This window comes from Dendrobates tinctorius, unplaced genomic scaffold, assembly GCF_039654945.1.
Source record: "Dendrobates tinctorius isolate UK_male_01 unplaced genomic scaffold, ASM3965494v1 ptg000158l, whole genome shotgun sequence".
NCBI lineage: Eukaryota > Metazoa > Chordata > Amphibia > Anura > Dendrobatidae > Dendrobates > Dendrobates tinctorius.
In genome coordinates this window covers 25,623,676-25,636,187 of record NW_027361825.1, presented here as the reverse complement: position 1 = coordinate 25,636,187, position 12,512 = coordinate 25,623,676, and positions in this window count along the sequence as shown.

Here is a 12,512-nt window from a genome sequence, read left to right as displayed (position 1 = left end):
CCCTCATCCTTTTTGTATGTTGTTTTCGTTACTTTGGCATTTTGACATTACTTTCACTCCTAGAGGTACAGTATCTTGTGGTGGTGTCTTCAGTACAACCCTCAGAAGTTGGTCAGGTTGTGCAGGTCATCCAGGATGACACATCAATGCAAGCTGTGGCAAGAAGGGTAGCTCTGTCTGTCAGTACAGTTTCCAGAGCATGGGGCAGATACGAGGAGACATGGAGGGGGCCGTAGGAGGGCGGCAACAGCAGCAGGACCGCTACCAGGGTGCCAGGGCCCTGCAAAATTACCTCCAGCAGGACACTAATATCCAGGTATCTGCTTAAACTGTCATAAACAGTCTCCATGAGGGTGGTATGAGGGCCCAATGTCAATGTCCACAAGTGGGTGTTGTGTTTACAGCCCAACACCGTGCAGGTTGATTGGCATTTGCCACAGAACACCAAGATTGGCAGATTTGACATTGGTGCCATGTGCTCTTCACAGATGAGAGCAGGTTTGCACTGAGCACAGGTGACTGATGTTACTGAGTCTGGAGATGCCATGGAAAACGTTCTGCTGCCTGCAACATCCTGCAGCATGACCAGTTTGCATATTTCTTTGGAGGCCCGCTAAGCCCTCCATATGCTAGCCAGAGGTACCCTGATTGCCATTAGGTACCGGGATGAGATCCTCCATTGTGAGACCATACGCTGTTGCACTGGTTACTGGGTTTCTTCTAATACATGACAATGCTAGGCCTCATGTGGCTGAAGTGTGTCAGCAGTTTCTGCATGATGAAGGCATTGATGCTATGGACTGGCCTACCTGTTCCCCAGACCTGAATCCAATCAAGCAAATCTGGGACATCGTGTCTCGTTCCATCCACCAACGCATCATTGCACTACAGACTGTCCAGGAGTTGACTGATACTTTAATCCAAGCCTGGGAGAAGATCCCTCTGAAGAATATCGCCACCTCATCAGGAACATGCCCAGGCGTTGTAGGGAGGTCATAGAGGCGACGCACATTACTGAGCATCATTTCCTTGTCTTGAGGCATTTCCACTGAAGTTGGATATGCCTGTAATTTCATTTTCCACTTTGATTCCATATCCATTGATCATTTTTATTTTTTAGTGTTCTCAACCCATTCCACTATGTAATGAATAAACTGGAATATTTCATTCAGTGATATCTAGAATATGTTATTTTAGTGTTCCCTTTATTTTTTTGAGTGGTGTACATAAAAATGGAAAAAAACGGCACCGTTACATCGCATCGTGCAGAATGAGGTCTGGTTGAAGCCTACATGACATTCAAGTTGCATGTTGAAAATATGTAAATGATTTGGGGTTATTTAGTAACCTGTTTGTCGTGGCAACATCTGATCCTAGGATGACCACATTCCAATATGTTTTGGTCAGATCCTTGATGACACATTTGTGTAGCCTCAGCAGGCACCAATGTTCCCTACCAGCCAGAAGGTTGTGTCTCTAGTGCTTATAGGTATGTATCCCATCAGTCCATGTCCAATATACTAAAGAGTCTTGAACCATGACCAGGGATATTGGCCAAGACTGGAGTCCTACAAAGATTCATTTTCACGTAACCTGGAAATTGCGGGGTTTTTGACTGTGCCTCTGTCAATTCATGGCTGCAGGTTATCAATTATTTTGCAAATTTTCACCAGAAAGGGATGAACAACTCTAAACAATTTTAAAGAAATTTTCAAAAAACTGGACACCATATGATAATCCATAAACAACAAGAATAAGTATAAATTGCCCAAAATAAACACTTTTATTGAATACAAAAATACAAGGATAAAAATTACACACAAGGGTGACTGCTATCCAAAGCAGGAGCCATATTGCACTAGTGCCCATTTAACCAAATATAAGTACAAATATTAAACAATTACACACACTGATCAGAAAGTGGCATGTGCTATAATTCATATAGCTGAATATTTATGTTGCCCGTTAAACCAAATATAAATGAAAAATTACACATATTGATCAGAGAGTGGCATGTAATTTACTACGTACAGCTAAATAGCCCAAAGAGAACAGCACAAATGTTACTGAACTCACAGTACTTCCCACAGTGGGTATATACATAACCACTCAGTGATCACTTAGCAAAAGGAGCCCAACTATGAGCAATGTGTATAAACAGATACATAAACATACTACCAATGTGGTAAGGACACTTACAAGATATAAGTAATGGCGCTGGCTTCCCACTCGCCCCAACGCGCGTTTCGCTTCTTCGTCAGGAAGAAGAAGCGAAACGCGCGTTGGGGCGAGTGGGAAGCCAGCGCCATTACTTATATCTTGTAAGTGTCCTTACCACATTGGTAGTATGTTTATGTATCTGTTTATACACATTGCTCATAGTTGGGCTCCTTTTGCTAAGTGATCACTGAGTGGTTATGTATATACCCACTGTGGGAAGTACTGTGAGTTCAGTAACATTTGTGCTGTTCTCTTTGGGCTATTTAGCTGTACGTAGTAAATTACATGCCACTCTCTGATCAATATGTGTAATTTTTCATTTATATTTGGTTTAACGGGCAACATAAATATTCAGCTATATGAATTATAGCACATGCCACTTTCTGATCAGTGTGTGTAATTGTTTAATATTTGTACTTATATTTGGTTAAATGGGCACTAGTGCAATATGGCTCCTGCTTTGGATAGCAGTCACCCTTGTGTGTAATTTTTATCTTTGTATTCAATAAAAGTGTTTATTTTGGGCAATTTATACTTATTCTTGTTGTTTATGGATTCTAATTTGAGTTTTTGCCGTTATTATTCATTGGGTTTTTGTTGTTTACCATATGATAATGCTGAAATGGGTTGTAGAACTGAGTTACTGGCACATAGAGAATTAATTTAATTCCTTCCCCAATGAGGCGGCGTCATTAGTGAATTTTGTTTTTAGCTTGTTGATGGCTTTGCAATGGATCTAGGACTCAGACATTGCTAACCCACTGCTGTAAGCTGCAGTGTCCGGGCACGTTGAGCTGTTATGGAGAGAGATATAATGACTTCACTCTTATTAGGACCTTCAGCACATCTGATATAAATCATCTTTCCTGCATTGAAGACCAACCTCCGAATCGGTGCTTAAACATTAATGACAGCAAATGCAATATTAGGGATTAGTGACACAGCGCTGATTATCTGGGAACAATGGCTCCCATCAGATGGGATTGATCAAGCAGCAAGCGAGTGGTTAGTCCTTGAAGTTGAAGTAGGAAAAATGGATGAGTGTAAGGATATGAACGACAGTGATGAGGGCCAAATGTAATGTGTAGACGACGAGTTCAGAGCTTCTCCATTACGGCAGATACTGTGGGATGTTCTCAATATCCTGCAGTTTGTAGTTGGCAAAAAGTGCTTCAAAGAAGAAGAGACATGAACGACCAAGTGTTACTGATGCGTTTAAGCAGTAAAGGCAGGCCTGTATTGTACACAACTGCAGAAGAGAGACTAAAGCCGACACTGATGAAACAGTCACTGCTGACAATGACAGAAAGGTGTCAGAAGAGGCAGAGCATTGCAGCTTACTGTGTATTTGTAGTCACAGACCAGTCAGAGTGGCCATATTGACCGCTGCCAAGAGAAGCTACAATAGGCGTCCGATTCGGACCATAGAGCAATAGAAGGAGGTCTGGTTAAATGCATTTTCTTACCTCCTACAACATGTGGAATAATATGTCACCAGCGTGGGAAGAACATCAGCTGCTGGAAACTTCAGTTTCTGGCATCATGTGAATGTGACATGTACCATCTACCTAACACTATGCAGACCAAGTACCCCCCCCCATCATGGTGGAGGTATTCCCTAATGGAAGTGCCTTATTCAGCAGGAGAATAGTTGGTCAGGATTGGTCTGAAGAACATGAGCGAGATCAAGCTGATGAATTGTTTCCATGTACCCCAGATCTCAGTCTGATCGATCATCTGTGGGATGTGCGGGAAACACAAGTCTGATCCATGAAGGCCGCACCGAGCAACGCACAGGACATCTGGATTTGCTGATATCACAGAAGACTTCAGAGATCTTGTACAGTCCAGGCCTCAAAGCTCCTTTAATGGCACAGAGGGGGACCTATGTAATATTTAGCAGGGGGTGATCGCTGTAAATGGTAAAACTGAACCTTAATTTAATTGTAGGATCATCTATTAGGCCAGAAAGGAGGGATAAGTTGCCTGTAATACTGAGTGTCTTTTTATGAGATGTAAGGGGAGCACAGTAAAATCCATGATGAACGTATAGTTGTAGGCGACCTGTGCCTTTCATTCATACCAGGAGATCCATAAGGTTAAAGCAGAAACACATGTAGGGGACAGAGCCGACCCCCTCCTGGTATGGAGCACATGTTTCCTGGTAATGTAGCTGAATAATAAAATCATTTCTCCTGTTACTCTTTTCTCATACCCCCTGCTGTGCCCCCAACATAGCTGGCATCATCTTTGGTGAGTCACTAAGGTCTAATTAGTGACAGATGTAACTTCACCCTTCGCTCCCAACCCTTCCTTCATAGTAAACAGCGCTCCTCATTCATGGCCAATCACCTCTGCAAACGTAGAGAGACAGCGAGTTGGGCATCTCGCCTTCCCCTATTATGCAGAGGGCACCTCACCCACTCCTAAGGGTATGTTCACACGTGCTGGACTTGGCACAAGCAGATCTGACATTTATTTACTGCAATAAAGGCTGAAACTTGGAATTCTACAGCAAATCTGAACATTTTACTTTGATTTTGACATGGAATTCATAGAATCATACAATGGTAGAGTTGGAAGGGACCTCTTGGGTCATCTGGTCCAACCCCCTGCTCAAAGCAGAATTCACTAAATCATCCCAGACAGATGTCTGTCCAGCCTCTGTTTGAAGAGTTCCATGGAAGGAGAACTCTCCACCTCTGGTGAAAGCCTGTTCCACTCATTGATCACTCTCACTGTCAAAAAGTTTTTTCTAATATCTAATCTGTGTCTCCTCCCATTCAGTTTCATCCCATTGCTTCTAGCCTTTCCTTGCACAAATGAGAATAAAGATGATCCTTCTACAATGTGACAGCCCTTGAGATATTTGTAGACAGCTATTATGTCTCCTCTCAGTCTTTTTTGCAAGCTAATCATTCCCAAATCCTGTAACCGTTCTTCATAGGACTTGGTTTGCAGACCGGTCACCATTCTGGTCGCTATTCTCTGAACTTGCTCCAGTTTATTGATGTCCCTTTTAAAATGTGGTGCCCAAAACTGGACACAGTATCCCAGATGAGGTCTGACCAAAGAGGAGTATAGGACAATAAAAGCTTCACCTGATCTAGACTGTATGCTTCTGTTAATACATCCCAAAATTGCATTAGCCTTTTTTGCTGCTGCATCACACTGTTGACTCATGTTCAGTTTATGATCTATTAGTATACCCAAGTCTTTTTCACATGTTCTGTTGCTTAGCCCTATTCCTCCCATTCTGTATATGCTTTTTTTCATTTTTATTCCCCAGATGTAGTACTTTGCATTTTTTCCTGTTCAAAACCATTCTATTAGTTGCTGCCCACTGCTAGTTTTATATCTTTTTGAATCCTCTCTTCTCTAGTATTAGCTATCCCTCCTAGCTTTGTGGCATCAGAAAATTTAATCAGTTTACCCACAATTCCCTCATCTAAATTATTCTGCCTCTTCCTAATGGCTGCAAATTCCAAGTGTTCTAATTATCAGCTTCTTAGATAATTGTATAACTCATACTCACACCACCAGGGGTCCGCAGATAGGTTAACTCCACCAGCAGTGCAACTGTAGAAAGACCAGGAGAAACGTTGCTGTTTTCTTCAAAAATCTTGTATTAGTTTACATTGAACAATAGGTAAAAAGGAGTAATCTGTACAGGGGAGTACACCTGTGGCTTGAGTAATGGCGGCTGTAGGCTAAACTGAAGAAGGGAGGAGCAACCTAACACAGAGCTCAACTACGGGAGGGACATAGGTACAATCTTCACACAGTCAAATTTCACCTAGCAACAACAGGGAGTTTTGCTGATTGGAGGAAAAAACTCAACACAGAGAATATACATTACAGGTTGTTCCCATTTGTGGGGTGTAAAATAAATCATTGATAAGGATGTTACAGGGCCCAGGACAGAACCCTGTGGTAACCCACTTGAGACATTCTTCCAACTGGATGTGCAGCTATTTATGACCATTCTTTGGGTCCGATCACTAAGCCAGTTATGAATCCACCTAACAGTTGCCTTATCAATTCCATACTTTGTCTTTTTTTCAATAAGGATTGTGTGAGATACTTTGTCAAATGCTTTGCTGAAGTCAAGATATACTATATCTACAGCATTTCCCTGATCCACCCAGTCAGTGATTCTGTCATAGAAGGAAATTTAAGTTAGTCTGATATGACTTATTAGTTACAAACCCATGCTGACTCTGATTAATCACTTAATTCTTATCCAGGTACTTACATACAGTGCCTTGCGAAAGTAAATGTAAATTTTTGGTGAAGAATCCACAACAAGTGGGACACAATTGTGAAGTTGAACGAAATTTATTGTTTTTTTTAATTTTTGTGGAAATTCAAAAACTGAAAAGTGGGCCGTGCAATATTATTCGGCCCCTTTAACTTAATACTTTGTTGCACCACCTTTTGCTGCGATTACAGCTGCAAGTCGCTGGGGGAATGTCTCTATCAGTTTTGTACATCGAGAGACTGAAATTCCTGCCCATTCTTCCTTGGCAAACAGCTCGAGCTCAGTGAGGTTTGATGGAGATCATTTGAACAGCAGTTTTCAGCTCTTTCCACAGATTCTCGATTGGATTCAGGTCTGGACTTTGACTTGGCCATTCTAACACCTGGATACGTTTATTTGTGAACCATAGCATTGTAGATTTTGCTTTATGTTTTGGATCATTGTCTTGTTGGAAGACAAATCTCCGTCCCAGTCTCAGGTCTTTGGCAGACTCCAACAGGTTTTCTTCAAGAATGGTCCTGTATTTGGCTTCATCCATCTTCCCATCAATTTTAACCATCTTCCCTGTCCCTGCTGAAGAAAAGCAGGCCCAAACCATGATGCTGACACCACCATGTTTGACAGTGGGGATGGTGTGTTCAGGGTGATGAGCTGTGTTGCCTTTAGGCCAAACATATTTGGCATTGTTACCAAAAACTTCGATTTTGGTTTCATCTGACCAGAGCACCTTCTTCCACGTGTTTGGTGTGTCTCCCAGGTGGCTTGTTGCAAACTTTAAACGACACTTTTTTGGATATCTTTGAGAAATGGCTTTCTTCTTGCCACTCTTCCATAAAGGCCAGATTTGTGCAGTGTACAACTGATTGTTGTCCTATGGACAGACTGTCCCACCTCAGCTGTAGATCTCTGCAGTTCATCCAGAGTGATCATGGGCCTCCTAGCTGCATCTCTGATCAGTCTTCTCCTTGTTTGAGATGAAAGTTTAGAGGGATGGCCGGGTCTTGGTAGATTTGCAGTGGTATGATACTCCATCCATTTCAGTATGATCGCTTGCACAGTGCTCCTTGGGATGTTTAAAGTTTTGGAAATCATTTTGTATCCAAATCCGGCTTTAAACTTCTCCACAACAGTGTCATGGACCTGCCTGTTATGTTCCTTGGTCTTCATAGTGCTCTCTGTGCATCAAACAGAACCCTGAGACTATCACAGAGCAGGTGCATTTATACGGAGACTTGATTACACACAGGTGGATTATATTTATCATCATTAGTCATTTAGGACAACATTGGATCATTCAGAGATCCACAATGAACTTCTAGAGTGAGTTTGCACTGAAAGTAAAGGGGCCGAATAATATTGCACGCCCCACTTTTCAGTTTTTGAATTTCCACAAAAATGTAAAATAACCAATAAATTTCATTCGACTTCACAATTGTGTCCCACTTGTTGTTGATTCTTCACCAAAAATTTACATTTGGTATTTTTATGTTTTGAAGCATATGATGTGGGAAAAGTTCCAGGGGGCCGAATACTTTCGCAAGGCACTGTACATGTTGTTTAATAAATTGCTCAAAGATCTTTCCTGGTATAGAAGTCAGACTCACTCATGTTGAATCCTGAACATGTGAATGGACACAAAAGCTGTCCATAACGTGATGGCAACTAGTCAATATGTGAACGGCAGAAGTGCCATCTTGGCTCAATTTTATAAAATGATTGGCAGCAAATCATGGATTCAAATCAGAGTTTTACCAACTACCTGCTTTAAAAATCCAACCCAGCAATCCTTTTGTTTTTAGGGGAGATAAGTCGATGCTTGGCAGAAACTTTCTTCTCCGTCCCCATTAGAAACACCTGACCTCTCGACTGAGGGGGGAGTAGGCGAGAGGTGACTGTCTGCAGATTGAACCTTCAGCTGCCAGCTATCTTTTATATCTACGATTACCTTAAGACACTCTTTTGCATGAGGCCTCTGTACTTCAACCAATCACTACTGGATGGAGGGGCTCAAATAATAAAAGCTGACTACAAAGTACTCTCTGCTAGTCTGCTAGGACCATCAGCGATCAGCCCTAGTCTGTGGGGAAACCGGTTATAAAGTGTCCAGTTTCCATCAGCGCTCCCACAGGGGAAATGAAGAATTGTCCAATATAATAAAATCAATGTACGGTATGTAATGCAGGACAGGTCCTCCAGAGCCAGAAACTCTTCATAACCAATCTTCTATCTGGCCAAGAATTCAGAATAGTCGACCCTAATTACTCAGAATTCACTAATTGGGTGTAAGAAAATGGCTTATCTAAAATGGCCAGCATAGACCACCATGCCCACCCTTCTGCACAGACAGGGCACCAGCCTCTTCGTAGCCACAGACAGAAGGCCGGCTATCACTTGTAAACACGTGGGTACAGTATTACGGGGGGGAGCTGTATACACAGAAGGAGAATATTTTCCTGGCGTGCCAAGCTGGCTTTGTGGTTTAGCTATGTTATTACACTGGCACTTGACTCTAAATATAATCCTGACTAAGAGGCGGATTCTGTCTGTGCCCGTACGTAATCATTACACCCTGGCACCTTTACCCCAAACAATCCACCCTATTATTCAGAAACGGAATATTGTTCGCTCTATCTTCCCCCCCCCCCCCAATTAAATACGGTATATAAATTAACAAATACTTTACTATGCCATTGGGACATGGATCACCATGTCCATAGTATATAGCAGTATTGTGCCGTTCTTAGATGGTCATTTTCATCTCTAGGACTCTGCCGTATTTTTTCATATGTGGTCAGTATCGAGGCATCAGATGTTCTTCTCACTGCCAATAAGAGACCAGTGGGTTTTTGTGGGCAGCTTGTGAAAAATGTGGGCACAAATACGCTAAGATTACTGGGTGGGAGGTCTTTCAACCATAGCTTGAATTAAACAGAGCCATCACTTCATACTCAGCAGTCCAAGACAAGGTTTTCTGTAGCGTCTGAGGTTTTTGAAGTCCCCCTCTGATTTTATGAGGGTGGTTGGGCGGAATGACTTCAGAACCACAGCGCAAAATCTGTGGTGTGAATATGAGATGTATGGTGACAGGAAGGATCTACTGACAAGACAATGTTGTCCATGCTGTTAGGGATTACTTATTTTTGTACAATAATCTTTGAACCATGGAACAATTTTTGCCTTCTTCACTCCCTTCAAATTAGATTAGGTCGATCCCACAGCAACAAGGCAACTTTGAGAGTCTTCTCTCTGGACTTGCCGTCCATGGTTATCTTTTGTTGCCATTCCCTAAAAAGTTTGAAACCTATTTGTGTATTTAGAGTGGATGACTACTGATGTTATGTGGCTAGCCTTTAGAGTAACGTCCATGGGACTTCTGTCCATGGGACTTCTTTGGTGTCGCAAATTGAACCGATAACAAGAAATCCAGACAAGTCCTACCCCGGTAATTAATTTATCAGTCTTATCTACAGGGCTGAGAAAGTCCAGAGACCTTTTCATATACCAGTGAGAAGGATATTGTCTTCTCTTGTTACAAGCATTACAAACGGTTGACTTTTAACCATTGAAGAAGATCACACAAGTGACAGTGCTCTCCTATAATTATATTAAATAATAATCCCCAAAAATGACCCGATCCAAATAGATTTTAGTGTTTTCTCAATATATATGTTTATCTTATAGAACAATTCCGTGACTGCAAAGTTCTTGGGATTATCAGGATATGTTCTATTCTCCTAACACTTTCCTATCCTCTTGGGGCCTCTCGTCCTGGTCTTCTCCATACCCCCTTTTCCCCTTCTTTCTACTCATTATACTTTTTATTTTTCCTCATTATCTGATATTCCGATCTGATTGAAGCCTTTACACCCCTTTCTGTCACCAATGTCTTCATGTGCTTATTGTCTTCCTGTCTGTCTCTCTCTGTTTTACCTTTCCATTTCTTTTTCTTTGTGTTGCCTCCATGTATCCCTTCACACCCTCTCTTTGTGTAACTTCCATATCTCCTTTTCTTCTTGCCTTCATCTCCTTCTTTGTATAACCTCCATGTTTCCCTTTTCTTCTTGCCTACATCCCTCGCTGTGTAACCTCCATGTCTCCCTTTTCTTCTTGCCTTCTTCCTGCCTTTGTGTAATGTCCATGTCTCCTTTTCTTCTCTCCTTTATCCCCCTCTTTGTGTAATAGTCCCCTGTTCTTGCCTTCATCTTCCTCTTTGTGTAACCTCCATGTCTTCCTTCTCTTCTTGCCTTCACCCCTCCTTTGTGTGCTCTCTTTTCTTCTCACCTTCATGTCCCTCTCTGTATGTTACCTGACTGGGATGATTTAGCGAATCCTGCTTTGAGCAGGGGGTTGGACCAGATGGCCCAGGAGGTCCCTTCCAACTCTACCATTCTATGATTCCTTCTTTGTTTGTTTTTTTTCTTTCCTTCATGCTCCTCTTTGTGTATTGCCTCCTTGTTTTCTGGTGCTTGTTGCCTCCATAGCCCTTTAATCTATGTTTCCTCCTGGCTTCCCTTTTTCTTCTCGCCTTTATGCCCTTTTCATTGTGTTTTGCCTCCTGTTTTGATTACCTTTTTGTCTTGCCATACCCATTCCTTTTTTTGTGTCCCCCTCATTCCCCTGTCCTCGTTGGTGTCCATCTTTCTTCTTACCCCCGGTCTCTTGTATCTCCTTCCATCTTAACTCTGCCCCTGGCACCCTCCGTTGCTTGTCCATTGGCCCCCATTATATAACTGTACTCTTTATCTCTGCTTCTTCCCTGCACTGACACGATGGATCGGCAGAGATTTATGTGACGTCTCGGCTCAGGAGCTGGAGATAATGATGCTGGAAGCTATTAATACTTTCGGTATAAACCTCTCGGACGGCTGTAATGATGTGGCGAGTGTAATGCCATTTTTCCTATCTCTGGTTTAATTTTTCAGTTCTGGATTTCTCCTTTTTGGGTTATAAGGTCCCTGGGATTGTGCGGTCTGGTCCAGATACATTGCACAGCTCTCAGCAATGTTCCCCTGCACGGACTGAGTCTCCTCTAGCTGAGTCACTCCTGGTGTCATGCACTAAGCAATGCGGTCCCATGGGTTGCCTCGTCCATTACCACTCATGAGCTAATGTAGTTCTGAATTGACCATTTCTAGTCAGCATGATGGGGCTTGTAGTCCCACAACCGCAGCAAAACCAAAGTATCAGCGTTTGAAAAGTAACGCAGGGTTAATTTTTATATATTCGTATTATCTCCATTATCCGCCCACGCCTAACCAGCCACTAAATATGATATAACCCTGAGAATTCAGAACATATCCCCCCTTCCCAACATACCTCCATACCCCCCTTCTCTGCCCCGGGGTGGGAATTAAAGAATTTTTGGAATCTGAGTTATTTCAAACATCAAGGAAAAATCAGTGGAGTGACATGATGATGTACTTATATTAATGGATATTTATAGATATGGGTTCCAGCAGGTTATTAACCACCTTGTGTCCGGACACAGCTTGCTGAAATATTGCAAAAGACTTCAGCTGTATCGATAGTTTTCTTCTTTTTTTTTTATAACTTCTGTTAGTTTAGGAGATATTTTAAGGCGCTTTCCAAGATTACAGAAACAGGACAGCTTTTTCCCCCCCCTAGAAACAGCGCCACTCTTGCCCCAAGGCTGTGACTGGTATTACAGCACTATTTATGTAAATGCGGATACGCTATAATACCAGCGGACTGTATGTATACCATAGGATTGTGTACGTATACCTGAAGTTATATACGTTATAGGATTACATACATTATAAAAATCTTCGCTGCCAGTTAACTCCTCTAGGGAGAGTGTTCAGTATGCATCTCCCATCATGGACAAAAGGGCCTACACTATTTCCCACCTGTCTACAGCATAGGTGATAAATGCATAATCGGTGGGGGTCTGACTGCTAGGACCACCCAAATCCCAAAAATAGGGGTCCTGTGTCTAACAAGTGAACGCAATGCTAGTGCCCATTCACTGAGAGTGGTGGTCATACATGCTCACTACCGCTCCATTCACACA